General features: G+C 42.2%; 1 long non-coding RNA gene across 5 annotated transcripts in view; it reads right to left on the reverse strand.

Moving 5' to 3' along the window:
• The window catches only part of LOC118935937 (uncharacterized), a 60,978-nt gene extending 56,193 nt beyond the window's left edge, over positions 1-4,785 (reverse strand). For all 5 annotated transcript variants that reach the window (XR_008995418.1, XR_008995417.1, XR_008995419.1 and 2 more), the window contains exons 1-3: positions 3,718-4,785; positions 2,771-2,877; positions 294-460 (exon numbers count right to left, since the gene is read on the reverse strand). This is a non-coding gene — a long non-coding RNA (uncharacterized LOC118935937). The remainder of the gene's footprint in view (positions 1-293; positions 461-2,770; positions 2,878-3,717) is intronic.
• Between the last annotated feature and the right edge of the window lie 11,045 nt (positions 4,786-15,830).

Consider the following 15,830-nt stretch of genomic DNA (forward strand, 5'->3'; position numbering starts at 1 on the left):
CTCATTGTCCAAACTGCTAATATTTGTGTTTCCATGGACGGTCCAGTCTGTCTGTGTCTGCCAGAATGACAATGTGATGACGTGTCGGAACTTTTTCTCAAAGCACCGTATGTAACTGCTATTGACCAAATGTGTGTGCCCCGCCCCCCCGATCATTCATATGTTGAAATCCTAACCCTTAGTGTGATGGTGTCAGAAGCTGGGGTCCTTCAGGAACGGGGCAGATCACGAGGTGGCACCCTTGTAGACGGGAGTAGTGCCCTTGGAAGAAAGCCCAGCGCACTCCCACGTACCTTCCTCCAAATCAGTGAGAAGACGCCTTCTGTGAACCAGGACGGGGGGATCTCCTTAGACACTGAGTCTGTGGACGCCCTGATCTTGGACTTCCAGCCTCCAGGGCTGTAGGGAACGGATTCTGTCGTATATAAGCCACCAGCCTATGGTATTGTGGCCCAGCAGCCTGCATGAACAAGATCATCACGTACGCTTATTACTCAGAAAAGCCCGTGCATATAATCATCAGACAGGTGCAAGAGATGACAAATAACCTCCTAAAACATACAATATTATAAGGCTTAGGGACGATGAAAACACTGGCAGGAGGTTTCCATTCCTATCGTGGTTATTCGTCAAACTTTATCCTACCTAAACAAGTTTTCTCTCTGACAGCATTCTGTAATTTCAAGACCAGGTGACTATATGAAAAAAAGCCGCTAGGCAATTTTTTACAACTACTTTCCTCAACAATACTCTCAGATATCCAATGGTGATTTAGACCCGGTATTTAAAAGAACTGAAATAAGTAGTTCTTGGTCAATGACCATTTTAGTGTTTTCTAGTGACAGAAGTGATTCAAACCTTTGAAGCTGTCATTCACCTTTCTGGATATCTTTGGAGGTCAGAATTTTAACGATTACTGTTACAACGCTTCTTTCTCTACCTTTATACAAAGTCCTGACATTGGTTTGGAACCGTGAGAACCTGCTTTCTTACCTTTTTATTCCTTGCTAACTTATCCTGGATGTGAGAGGATCTGACAGGCAAACCGCACCCTATAAAGCATATTATCATGTCCATGGCATGTGATGTGGCCTAGAACTTGCTGAGCTGTACCACGGACTCCAGAATCCCAGAAAATCGAACCTTATACCTGTGCTGACTGTCATTACAAACGCTGGGCTTACTGATATTTTAGCAAGGTGTTAGAGATAAAAATGCAGCAGGCTTTTACTAACCATCTGTTTGCGTTGAGTAATCACTGATCATCTGTTTTGTCTATTTCACTGGTCACCAGAAATAAAATTTATATGCATATGACAATATATAGTGATGATAAATGTTATATATAAATAAAATACCTATGTAAAAATCGTATTTCATACACACACACATACATACATACATGTTTGCCTGTAATATACTTTTATTGGCATCTTTTATGTTTAACATTATTCATGCATGAATACAAACATTTCCCAGATCTTGTTTCTTGTATACTTGGCTCTTAATTATTATATTTTGGAGCAACAAACAAAACCACATTCAAATGAAATCATGGTGATTAAGTCCCCTGGGATGCCCTGAACTTTCCAGCAATTGCCAGAGTCTAACAGAGAAAATTTTCCATGGGATAAGTGTTTAGTATTTATTTTATAGTAACTAAAATAAGGTTGGGCATTCAATACAAATCTACAAAATAATACATTTTTTATTATGAATACTTACTGAAGCCCTAGCTAATCTTACATGAATAATCTTCTGAGGTGGCAAAATATCCATATAAGATAATGCTTGTAGGAACCTGTGTTTACATACTTAATAATAGCGCTTACATCTAAACAGCTGGGAAAATAATATTTTTAAATGGGACAATTAAAAAAATGCATCTTTAGATCTTCGTATTATAGCAGTGTCAAATGTCAACCATATTGGATTTGCTAAAGTCGTATGTCATTTTTAAATATTCTGCAAAAGATGAAATACTCAGATTAGTTCTTGAAACCATGGGGTTTGGAAGGAGAGGTGTATTATCTGATAAGAATGAATGCTTTATATTCCAAATCAGTTTAGAATTTTTCAATGTTCCCAATCAAGTCATGAATACATAAACTGGGAGCAATACTAAAGATAAAATCTCATTCAATCCTTCTAGTTTTAAGGATCTGAGACCCTTGGAAATGAATGAGTCACAATGTGTACACAAAATCCCCAGCAAATAGATATAAAAGGAGACACAGAGGGAGCTTTCTGATCACTGTAGACATGTGTGTTCTTAGCTTTGCCTTTGAAGTGTTCCCCAGACGTAAAACTGCAGAGTCCTCCAAAGCTCACTGTATTCAAACTATCCTTTGCTACAAATCTGGTTTGGGCGGGAATCTTAGGAACTTAAAGCATGCTGCAAATACTGATTACACATGAGTATGTGGAGCATGTCAGAGAGCATAACTTGAAGAAGATAAATATTAGCCCCACTTGACTGTGATATCAAATGAGGTATAGAGGCTCCCCAAACTCATGCCAGGGCTGTGGACTTTGAAGAGGGTCCACAGATTCCTTTTGTAATGAGAACCGCTCCCTCCCTGGGCTCCCTTCTCATCCTGTGGAAGGGATTATGACAGAGCTTTACTGGCATACTGTATCTGGCCTTAGCATTCCCATGAAGAGTTACTTAGAACTGAGATGTCAAATCATCAGATGATACTTCGAGTCTAGGTAAACAGGCGCCCAAGTAACCCACGTGTATTTTGAGAAACGAGTAACAGGGACCTACCTGGCCGTGTGTTGACATATTGGTTGTGAACTGAATATCAATGTAGGAAGTCTCGCGTTTTCTTAATTTCATTGAAGAAGGGGCCCATGTCCCGCCAACCATGAAACCTAAATAAGAAAAAAACCCAGAAACCTATGAATGTGGCTAAGGCAGGTCTGTCTGGACTAGGCATTGGGGAGCGCAAGGAATACACCATGACCCCTTTAGGGGTCTGCATCTAAGGAAGGATGGGGCTCATTAAAGATGCTTTAATAAGCTGATGTGACACAAAGCGCAGACAGACGTGAGTCAATCTGCACGGGGCTTGGGCATAGGGAAAGGGATTTGGAGTGTCTAGACCTTCCTTTTCTGGAGACTAACTTAGTCTTTGGGTAAGTGGTGGGACTGGCCCAGCCGATCTTCATTCATTACAGAGGCAGCTGGCGGCACATTGCCAAGAAGAGGCGACTGTCTCCCCCGGAAGTTCCCTTTGAATACGTCTGCGTCTGCACAACTGAATTTCGGAACGCCAAAAGGGGGACGGGATCCTGGTCTTGTATGTCCCTGTCGAGTCTTCCCTTTGGAAGTAACCGTTCATTCTGGGACACACTTGGCTGGACTGCAGTAATCAAACACTTGCATTTTATATTCACCATGTATTTTATATTCACATTGAGAAAAGCAACATCCTCTTGAAAAAAAAAATATCCATATTGCAGAATGACATAGCTGTGACTCAGCCAGTTCCTGCAATTTACTCTGCCAGACTACATCCTACCTTTTGGGCTTGTCTGTCTCCACGACTGAGCGTTAGCCTGGAAATATTCATAGAACAGGTGTAATTCAAATAACATTGCAAAGGTGGGATTGTCAAATGAGGGCAGAGTTGGGAAATGCTCTGATGGCCTCAGATGAAAGTGGGGCCCTCATGGTGTGGGGTGAGCTGGCTTCAAAGAGGAGGCCCTTACCCTGTGTGGTGAGGAGGCCCTGGGCTTGGGCCTGGTGTAGGGGTGTGGGAGTCACGCTGCGTACATGGGATGCGACGCTAACAGCCTCGGAGGCCAGAAAGCCGGCTCCAGGGAGCTGACCACGCTGGTGGAAGAGCCTGTTCATGGGAAAGAGCGGTGGAAGATGAGAATCGATACCAGGTGTGACCGACCTGTCTTACGGGGCCCCCAGCGGCCCCTCAGAGGCCACGGCCTCCACTTCCTTCCTGCGTCCCACGTTACCACCTTTTCCCGCCACATTTCCTCCTGACACGCAGCAGATCAGAGGTCATCAATCTACTGCCACTTCCTACAAGTTTGAAAGAAAGCCTGACGGATGGCTTTCCAGAGCAAGGACGTTCTGACAGCCCCTTTACTGGAAGGGCATTTTTTCCCCTGGGGAAACCTGGAGAAAAAAATAGAGAATGTTGGGTTGACGCTGATATCCAGATATGAAGTAGAAAAAAAATCATGGGTGACAAATTTTGCACACACAGAAATAGTCACAGACGATTTTTCTTCACTCTGTTTGACAACGTGTTATGTAAGAATGTTGTAGCTTTCTTTAATAAACCTTATTTTCATCTGTCTGTCCCAAGAGAGACCACTCACAATTCAAAGGCCATGTGGAGAATTTTCAAAGCAAGAAATGTCCCTGGAAACCTGACCACATTTTGTGGAGAGATGGGACCTACATGGATGAGGTGACAGCCTTTCTGTAGTTGGCCAGTACTCAAGTCAGGTGCAAATCATTTTCCCTAAATGTATTCTTCTCTAGGAGTGAATATTTGTGCACACAGACAGACAGACAGACAGACACGTTTATAAAGACACATAATGGGACAATATCTTTTTTAGGCTAAGCTTTATTCACCAAGAGCTCCCGTTCAGACAGTCAGCAAATGGGTCTGTCTGCTACTCTATTTTAACACAGACACCACCATGTCTAGTAGTGGAGGGAAACATAAGAATTTTGCTTTAGATATTTTAGGAAAATATATGCACAAGTTTTACTAGGTGCTGTGAGCTGTTCCAACTGCTGCCTACAGAAAAGTCATCTGCAGACTTGGTGGGAGCCAGCCTTTGAAATCTCCCGGGTGAGGTCTTGTCATGGGGGTCTCTAGGAAGGAGAGATTTACAGACTTCGAAGGGCCTGGGCCCACAAGCTGAGGGTTGCTTTCTTAGCTGTATATTTAAAAGTATATCAGTTATCTGAATGCTTGGGACCTGCTGATGGGTGACTCTGTGGAGAACCTGGAATCATCACGGAGTATCTGTCATAAAACAAAAACAGAGCTTTTGAATTGCAAATGTGCAGGCAGAATCCCGGCTCAAGAGAGCATTAAGCCAAACTATCAGCAACCTTGGATGTAAAAATATGCAGCAAAGTCTAGACCTGTTCTATTTACTTTCTTTTTTTTTTGCTACTGCAAAAGTTTTTTTTCTCTCTTTCTTTCTTCTCTCCCTGTTAAAAGAAAGTGGCTGGCCCGGCATGTTCATCAAAGCACTTCACTGAGAATGCGCTTGGATAGACTGCATTCAGAATGCTGACTTGTGAAAACAAAGGGTTGTTTTGTAATGCACATAAATTATGTGCTTTAGAAAAAAACAGAAGGTTCAGAATTCTTTAGTGTACTCTAGCCAGGGCAGGAGGGAGTTTGGCCTATTTTTCATTTCAGCACTGCTAAATAATGTTTGTTAAGGACTCCATGGCTGACAAAACTCAAACAGAAAAGCACAACACATTATGGCTTTCTACTTAAATTTATTAAAATTAAACTTAAATCAACATATATATTTATTGGGTATCAACCATGAGCCCAAACACACTGAATACTATTAGGAATGCAAAGATGGACTAAAAATGTCAGAAGTTTGGGCGAAAGTATCTCCTCTATGTATCTAGTGGTCTATGGATTCTAAGGACTTGGGGTACATGATTTCAAAAAGTATTGCCTCATTTCAAAGAAGCTCTTGGTTTTATCTGGTTGAGGGTTCTTAAAATATCTTATTTGAAACCAAACTGTGACCTTGACGGATGGATGCTAGAGGGCACAGGCATGGAGATTCCATAAGCATAAGACCTCAGGAGTAAGGTCCCACCTAAGGTGTGTTAAGGTGGACGGTTTGATTTGTTGTCTGAAGTAATATACAGAGGAAGCAACAGTGATAAAGCTCGTAAAAGGCAGCACTGACAGTTAATTAAAACATTATGATACTATGAAGACTTGGTAAGAAAATGCTGTGATCAATCATTCAAGGAGCTCTCCTTCATAGCGACTAATTCGCAAGTGGTGCATGTGGTTGGGCTGGCGGGAGGTACGACAGAAGAGCCATCAGCCTTGGAAACAAGTGAACAGGTAAGAGAGAAAATAAAATGGATGTAGAATGTTGTCCGTAGATCTTGGTACATATTTGTGTAGTGAAGAGTTTAAAATTACTTAAATTACTATAGGCTTGACCAAAGGTTAAGGTCAAAGAGTTCTTCCATCATTTAGTAAAACCCAAACTGATACAGACAATGAGGAATTTGACAGTTAAATGTAAGGAAACAGGTAAATAAGTGAATAAACAAATACAGCCGACAGCGACATCAAAGATACCAAATAGCAAGAAATAAATCTAATTATGTGAATCTTGTACACAGGGAACACAGCAACTGCAGTGAGAATTTAAAGACCCAAGTAGAGAAATCTATCCCTTTTATACAAAGGACTCCGTATATTTAAGTATTTCGAGATTTATTCTCCCCAGCTTCATTTATAGGTTCAACGCAATTCCTATTAATAGTTCACCAGGTTTTTGGTGACAGCCGAGCAGTTGACACCTGAAATTTATATGGAAAGCCAAGAGCCTAAATTAGCCAAGCTTTTCTTAGAGAAGATCAAATATCAAGGGCTTAGTTTACCAGATATCAACACATACAATGAATAACCAAGACACCAGCACAGCGTTTCTAGAACACACACAACAAGAAAAAACAAAAAAGACAGAGGCACCAGTTTCAACAAAAAGAAATCTGTGGAAAACAGTCTAGAATCTGGGGAATGACCCATTTATAAAGTCTACATATTTGTGAAAAGATGCTACAATCAGTTCCCTGGGGAAAAGGACTGCCAATTAAACAAGTCATTTTGACATCAGTGTTTTAAAAAAGGAATCTTTAGCTCTACCTCCAATAAATACATATGAAATAGATCATAGACCCCCTGCAAAATGTATATAGTACAACTGTAGAAAAAAAACAGGGGAATATGCTTATGAACTTGGGTTATGCAACATTTTTAAAACAGGGCACAAAAATCACAAGCATAAAAGGGAAAAAAACAAGACACATTGTTTCTCATTGAAATTAAGGACTTTTGTTTATCAGCAAGAAAGTTAAAGGAAAACCTAGATATAATTGTCCCCAAAGGACCACTATTCAGAATACATAAAGAGCTCCTACAAATCCATACAGAAAAGAGAACTGAATTAAACATTTTCAAAAGACATGAACACCTTCCAGATGAGGATGCCAGAAGGTCAATAAGCTTATAAAGTCACTCCACATCATTACTCGTCAGGAAAATACAAATGAAAGCCAGAATATATGCCACTATCCAGCCACTTAGAATGGACAAAACTGTAAAAGAAAGATTGACCACCTTAAGGATTTACATGGCGAGGAAGTGACAGCACCTAACTATATGGCTGTGGGTGTGCAAACTGGTGCAACCAATCTGGAGAACCATTTGGCCGTGTCAACCGACTGAGAAGGAGTAGATGGTAACACACGTGTATCCATATGTAAAATATCACTGAATTTCACACTTAACAACATGTACAGCATATGTACATTATGCCTGAAACATGATGGTAAGTTTACAAACTCTGATTTTCCCCCTCACCTGCAATGCTGTAAAATGTTCAGTTTTAACAAAACATGATGGTGAAGGCGTTTTTTCAGAAAGGAGGCAAAACTGATTTCTGGTTCATTTTTTTCCCCCCAGAATCCCATTCACATACACCATTTCACAAATTATGCATTTCAGCAAAACAGTGGGAGAAGAAATACATTTTCTTCACTTTAGTAGGCAAAAAGGATCCCCGAGGCTCTAAGAAGCATAGCACTGATCAGAAGCGTAAAAACGAAACTGTCTTCTTTTATAAAATGATTGTCCTGATCATACTATGTGTCAGTATTTCAAAAGAAGTGTTACCCAATAGAATTACATTGTATCTGGCCATTTCCTTCTCTTACTTCATTTCTAATATATCATACAATTATCTCTAAAAGAAATAACTTGGTAATACAGATGAGACTCGGTGCTGAACTTGCAAAGGGGTAGTTTTGACTAGAATAAATTCACAATAGCAGCCGTAAGTTTCCAATACATAGGTCGACATGCATTTTAATAGATACACTTTTTCTCCATTCTGGTGTATAATGACATTTATGGAAAGCTTCAGGCTGACCTAAAGGCTCATATGTGACCATGATTCAGCTTACACCAACCTAAGGCATGTAAGTCAGGCTGTAAAAAAATGCAATCACATCCTTGGAAAATTCCCACTGGTCAGGAGTTCTTGGTTCCAAGTGATCTTGGGTCAGTGCATTCCATAAGGCTTTCGCCATGTAGAAACATCGCCTCAACATTGTAACCAAAAAATAATTTGATACTCAAAGAAGCAGATGGTGTGCAGGGCTTCCTGCGTGCAGGCGCTTCAGACAAGCGGACCGTGGGCCAACATGTGTATTAGGAGCAGAGCTGAGGCTCGAACACATGTCTCTCTCGGTCATTTTTCTATTTGGTTTTTGTTCTTTTCCTCCCTGAAATAACATCCAGAGTCAGCTTGGCATGGCAGTCAAGCTCCAAGGCCGTGGAAGGAGAATAACCCGGGTGTCGTTCCCAGGTCCGCCGCTCACCACCTCTGGGGCCTCAGGCAGACTTCAGCCTGGGCCCCTCGTGCAAATGGGGCGAGCAACAGAGGCAGCCTGACTGGGTCATCACGAGATCCTGGGGCCCAGGCGCGTGGCTGGTCTGTGGCACAGGGGCCTGTGTCCAGCGAGCACTCCATAAATGAAAGCCGTATTTATTACGCCATCCTGCTGGGGGGTGTGTGGACAGGTTCTTTCTTGCTGTGTTCCCACATGGTCTTTCTCTGTGGGCACACATCCCTGGCATCTTTCCATGTGCCCCCTAATCTCTTCTGATAAGGACACTGGTCATACTGGATTACAGCCTACCCTCATGACCTCATTTTGACTTAATTACCCCTTCACAGGCCATTCTGAGCTACTGGAGGGTAGGGCTTCAACATATGAATTTTAGGGGACACCAGTAAGCCTGTAACAGTATATATATTAGGATGATAGATTCAGGCTGTCATGATAGAAATGCCGCCCTTTCATTAACCTCAACAGTATTTTCTTTGTCTCCAACAGATATTCCCAGCCAACCCTTACGGTTATATCCATTAATTTCGTGAGCACCCATCCCTCCAGGGCCTCGGCGGCTGTGGGAAGGACTGTCTCTCACTGCAGGAGAGGCACGAAGTGAATGGCTGAGTCTGAATGGAGAGCGGCGGGCTCGGACCTCACCTTACTCCGCGCACGCCAGGAGGGGCATCTCTGGGTGCTGTGTGAAGGAAACGGTGGGGACAGAGTCAGGGACCAGTTATGGAGCCACTTCAGTAACCCAGTGAGGCAGGTGGTGGAAAAGGTCCCACTGAGGCTCTGTCTATATGTGGAGCAGAGCTGAGCCTCCTGGGAGTCGGAGGGGGTCCACGTCAGCTCAGGTGCACAGACACCCGTCTGTCTCTCATCAGCGCAGGGAATGGGGCTGCTTTAGACCATAGTAGGGACAGCTGCCCTGTGGGCACTCACCGGCCCCCACATGTCAGGAGGAGGACAGTGCAGGGATCTCTCTGACGTTCAGGGACACACAGGGGAAGCCTAGCCTTTGACTGGAGGCCACCAACTCATTTCCTTTCCACCATTGCTGCAGATTCCCTCATTTTAACCACAAGCTCTGGGAGCTTCCAATCACGTGCCCACCAGTCTGTTTTCTGGTCAGTCATGTGTGTGGCTTTGGCAAGCTCATCACTTCACTCTGGCTGGCAGATGCAGAAGCATGGCATTTCCACAGTCTAGGGTGAGTCCCAGGGCAGAGTTTATGCATAATTGGCAAGACAATGCCTGAATGGCCATGCCATAAATTGTTATTCCTCTGTGAGGTTTAAAAGCGACTTCAATTGTAGGATTGCATTATTGGAACCCTGATAAATTTCCATTTAATCTATTCCCCCACCGACCCAATAAGACTGATCGGCAATATACTGGCTACTATATCGAGAGTTATATTTTACTTGACCAAACAGGATGACCTGTTAAGCTTCCTGGGTGATTTTGCTGCTGAGGTTCATCATTTCCTTTTTCTTATAGTAGCTTGGTCGCCGGTTCTTGTGTACAGCTCTAGAATTAGTATGGGGTGCTTTACCTAAATTAGTGGACATTGGCCTAAGCTGTTTGAAACAATGAGAATAAGTGAGATCCTGCAGAAGAGACAAAAAATCAAGGTTCACCACCAAAAAAATGTGCAGCATAACACAATTCTCTCATAAGGTTTTTCTCTAGAACTCTTTGGGGAAGAAACCACCTTTTCTGTTTCAGTGATCAGTTCCAAGATTTTTCTCTGCTCTTGCCGACATAGCCTATTAGCAACCGTGATTATGTTGTACAGACTTATGGAAATTCAGGGTTTTATCGTGTTTGCAAAATGTTACTCTAGAGCAAATTGCCTGCTGAGCCAGCAGCCCGCTGAACCAATATATAATGTTACTCTGATTAAGCTGATTAAAAGCTGTATGTTTTGACACACACTGATAAGGCTAACCTACTGGAATCGTAAACAATAATGAAACAGCTAGTTTCACGTCACATGATATCATGAGCCCTCCTCATGAAGATTACAAGCACATTTTAAGATTCTTTTCTCATCTGTGTCTGCATTTTGCAAGACAACGTCCACACACATCTCAAAAAGCACGGCTCACAGTGGAGTGGTTGAGAAGCTCGTTCACGCACACAACTTTTAATAAAATATGTTCTGTGACGTTGACTCCCACCTCGTAAGTTCAGAAATGGGAAGGCCACAGATCAAGAAACTGGTGACTCCCTAGAACTCTTTTCCACCTATTTCCAAAGTGTCCCCTGGGTGAGTAACAGTCCTGGCCACGGGATTGTTTGCGTTCCTGATGTTCCCGGACATGAGCACCAGCGTCACATGATCATGCACTTTCTATTTGAAAAGCAAACATTTCCTTTTGATTATGACAACAGGAGAAAAACTACCAAAATGCTTTATCTGCTGGCTTTAAGCACAGTAAGAAATGAAAAAACTTAATTACCTAAGTACTAGGTAAATAGTTAACCCAACAAACCTACATTTTTTGTAAGTATTTATTTTTATAAATAAATACTTTTATAATAAATAGTCATTTTGGAACTTTAGTCTGCTGTCTTTTTTGGTCATATATGAAAGGCACACATTTTAATGAGACATAGATACAGATATAGTTCGTGTATATATGGTGTCTACATATATAGTTAAGTGTGGTAGTAGAATAATGGCCCCCAAGTAGGTCTACATCCTGATTCCCAGAACATGTGGTTGTGTCACCTTGGAAGGCAAAAGGGAGTGTGTAAGTATGATTCAGTTAAGGACCCTGAGACGGAGGGATGGCCCCGGATGTCCAGGCGTGTCCAGTGTCATCACAAGGTCCTCCAAAGGGGGAGGCAGGAGGGTCAGAGTCAGAACAGGGATGCAAAAAGGAAAGCAGAGCTTGAGTGACAGGAGGAGGGCCCACAAGCCAAGGAATGCAGGCATGCAAGCAGCCTCCAGAAGCAGAAAAACTAAGAAATTAGATTTTCTGTGAGATCAACCTTGCCAAGGTCTCCATTTTAACCCAGTGAGATTGCTTTGGATTTAACCCCTCGAAATCACAAGAACATAAGTTCAAACAAAGAAATGTCTAGTAAGCTGTGACAGCAGCAGTAAGAAAATGATACATTATTCTAGAAGGAAACTCTAGGAGAAGTATTAAAATAAAATATGAAACATTAAACTGAATTCAGAACTGGCTTCCAAGGTTTGGGGATCAGCCACCGTGAAGCTTTGTCGACAATGAGGCATCTACGTGTCTTCAATGATAACTTAAAAAAAAAAAAAGATTTTTAAACCCTGAAGGCATGTTCCTATGTTCCTTTAGAAAGAGAAAAAAATTTAAACCTTTAATGATCTGTTTTTAATTTTGCTAATATCAGAAGAAAATATTGCCACATGTGTTTACACATTCTGAAGCAAAAAGCAGACCGGTAGGAGAAAAAATCAAGAGAACCTGCACTTTTCACTGGCATGCCTGAGGTATCTAATATTGCTTCCTCAGTCACAAAAACAGCCTATATCCTGTTGCTTTGTGCAATTAAAGAGAGAAAGACGCATCTTCATATTTATTTTGGATATTTAGCACACAGGGGACTCATAATTAAAATGAGTCTGTTCCTCTGCGGCTATTTAAAAGTCAGCAGGAGGGTGTTTGAAAGGAAGCCCTGCATTTTTAACATCTCAGGTAATTTTTCCAGCCTTGGGAGATTCACGCTGCTAAAATAAATGCCTTTGGAGAAAGACTAGAGAGCTAGTTATGTTGTCATGGGTAACAGATCGAAAGGAAACAGGCCTTGGAAAAAGAAGGTCAGAGCTCACCGCCTTTCAGTCCCGAAGTCTGCACCCCTCCCTTCTGGGGGCACGGGAGGTCCCGGAGCCCACAGGTGCTCCACATGCCTACACTGTCAATCAATGGCCTCCACCACAGGTCAGCCCTGTGTATCAGTCATGCGACTGAGGGCACCATGTTGTGGTGAGTAGTTCTGAGCCCTGTCCCCCACGTTGATATGAGTCTGATCATCTAGAAACTTTTTTCCATTTTTCTCTATTGCAAGTGTGTGCACATGTTTGGCATACAGTAGGAACTCAATACTGTTGGCCAATGTCTCCTTGCTCCTGCAGCCTGCAGGCTGCTGTGGGCCCTGGCACCGCTCATTCAGGGAGCCCGTCTCCCCAACCCTGCTCCTGGGAACCTGTCTGCCCCTCAGAGGGACCCCATCCTGGCCCTGCTGCCGCTCTGTTCTGCAACTCTGAACAACTCAATGATATCTACCTTCCCTTCAGTCTGTTGCTTCAAATTCCCAGCTTCTCACTCTTGCACCTTCCAATGAGATCATCCTACTGAACCTAAAAATAGTACAAAACCAAACAAAGGGGGAGAAGGGTGATGTTTTGGTTGATGGGCAAGTCAGACATTCTGGGAAGACAGCAGGTTCAGCACCATCCCTTCCTTTCCAAGGTGTACATTTGTAAAGTATAGATTGTTCATGAATTTCAATCCCAGTGAGAGTAGAAGGTAGGATTTGGGGAAACTTGGTGACAGGGATTTGAACATGGACAAAGGTTCATGGTCCCTTGTGACCACAGCAGTCAGGCCTGGACCTCTGAGAGACAGGGATGGACGTGGCCCCTGTAAGCCAGCAGCATGGCGTTCCTCCTGCCAAGAACATCCCAGACGGGAAGAAAAATGGCAGTGATTTTATGAGTTCAAGTTTAGGAATTCAAAAACAAGCTTTACCAACAGTACTCCTTAGAAAAGCCCCCCTCGCGCCACTAGCCCGGGCCTTTCGAGGTGTAGAGGCAGAAGCCAGCACATGTACAGTCATCTATTTCTCAAGGGCCCTCCTTCTGCAGATCTATGTCGTGTAGGATTTCAGGTCAATCCCAAACCACCTTGGCAGTTTTCCACACTGGCACTGTACGCGTACGGCAATGCACGTCCACCTGTCATTGTGCAAGGAATAGGATGTTTCAGGGTCTAAACTTTTGAGAGAAGTGACCATTTCTATTTAATATACTTCACAACATGAAGCTTCACTTTTTAAACATTGAAGTATCATTGATAAACAATTTTATGTTGGTTTCAAATATACAACACAGGGGTTCAACAGTTACCCGCGTTATTAAATCCTCACCCCCTCTAATGCAGTTACTATCTGTCAACATAGGAAGATGTTACAGAATCACTGACTGTTCTCTCCCTGCTGTATTACCATCCTGTGACCAACTTATACTATGATTGAGAAATTTTGCATCCCTTTATCCCCTTCACCCTCGCCACCCATCCCAACTCCTCCCCCATAGTAACCACCAGTCACTCACTTCGCAGTGTCTATGAGTCCACTGCTATTTTGTTCCTTCTGTTTTGCTTTGTTCTTATACTCCACAATAAGTGAACCATATGTTATTTGTCTTTCTCTGCCTGTCTTACTTCACTGAGCATAATATTCTCTAGACCCATCTGTGTTGTTGCAAATGGCAGGATTTATTTTCTTGTTATGGCTGAATAATATTCCTTTATGTATATGTACCACCTCTTTTTTATCCATCCATCTATTGATAGATAAGTAGGTTGCCTCCCCACCTTGGCTAATGTAAACAGTGTGGCGATAAACATAGGGGTGCATATGTCTTTTCAAATCAGGGATTTTGTTTTCTTCAGGTAAATTCCTAGAAGTGTAATTACTGGCTCGAATGGCATTTCTATTTTTAGTTTTTTGAGGAACCTTCATACATACTGCTTTCCACAGTGGCTGCACCAATTTGCTTTCCCACCAACAGTGTAGGAGGGCTCCCTTTTGTCCACATCCTCGCCAACACTTGTTATTTCTTGTCTTTTGGACAGTGGCCATTCTAACTGGTGTGAGCTGTTATCTCACTCTGATTTTATTTTGCATCTCCCTGATGATTAATTGTCCCACTTACTGAACTTCATAAATGCATTTGAAAATATTGAGAAATTGCTAATTTGGAAATGCATCTTATCATTCATGTTAAAACATGATAGAAGTAAGCCTTTATCTTGAGAAAGGAGGTTTTTATTGCAATCCTAGTAATTTACTACATTTGTCTGTAATTACATTTTTTTTATTGACAAAGAAATTTATAAATATATTTTCAATTGGTATAAAGTCTTCATTTATTATATTTTCTCAGCAGGTTGATTACTGTCTTTCTTTGAAATATTGTAAAGATAAGTAAAAATTGTGCCAAAAATGGATCTGAAGTTCCTTGCAAATATAATAATAATAAATATAACAACATAGTATCTATCTCTCCTGGGAATCCTGCTTCTCTGCTTGAATGATCATTTATGCAGATATGATATTGTATAGGTGAGCTTAACAATATTGAAGCTGTAAATGTGCATAAAATGTCTTCAGGGAAGTAAAGATTTTACCACTGAATCATTGAACACTCACCCTAAACACCCAGCAAGTGGCCTTCAGCACTTCATTTCCTCTGTGTAACTGCAGTTGCCAAGCATCCGATGAGGTCAGATGTTAGCAGCCCACCTTTTGCTTTGACTCATGGAAAGAGAATCAGGCCGTCTCCTTGAGTCTTTCCTTACAAACACACACTGAGAAGAGCTGGTACACGTGTGATGAAACCGACCACTTGGTTCAGTGGTACGTATGCCATCCTGAAAAGGTTAATCAATCAGCCCTGGGGATGGCCTTCCAGAGACAGCAGGACAAACAGTGAAATAAAACGATATGAAAGCACTGATGTATGCAATGAGAACTTCAAATACTTTGCAGGGTTTTGGGAGCTGAAAGAACCTTAAGGCCGTATAATCCAATGCCATTATTTTGTAGTGAGAACTGCTATAAGGAGGCAAAGGGTTTTTTTCAAGGTGTTGTAGCTGACACTAGGGATGCTGCCTGCTACCCTGGCATCATCATCTCTATCAGCTGCACTGCTTCTAGTAATCTGCCTACCACTGGATGCCCCCTGCCATCAGTACTTTGGAAGTGGGGGCCAGGAATGTGTTCTTTATCGACAGAGAATTTAGAATAGGCTGTAATTTAACTCTATAAACTAGAGTCAGCCAGTTTAACTCAGCCACATGCATGCACTGATACAAGCAACTGCTCTTAACACCAGGAATACTGGTGTTTCATACACAATCTTAGCAGGGAGGAGAAGGAGTTGAGGAGGGAAGGA

The sequence above is a fragment of the Manis pentadactyla genome, chromosome Y (assembly GCF_030020395.1).
Source record: "Manis pentadactyla isolate mManPen7 chromosome Y, mManPen7.hap1, whole genome shotgun sequence".
Taxonomy (NCBI): domain Eukaryota; kingdom Metazoa; phylum Chordata; class Mammalia; order Pholidota; family Manidae; genus Manis; species Manis pentadactyla.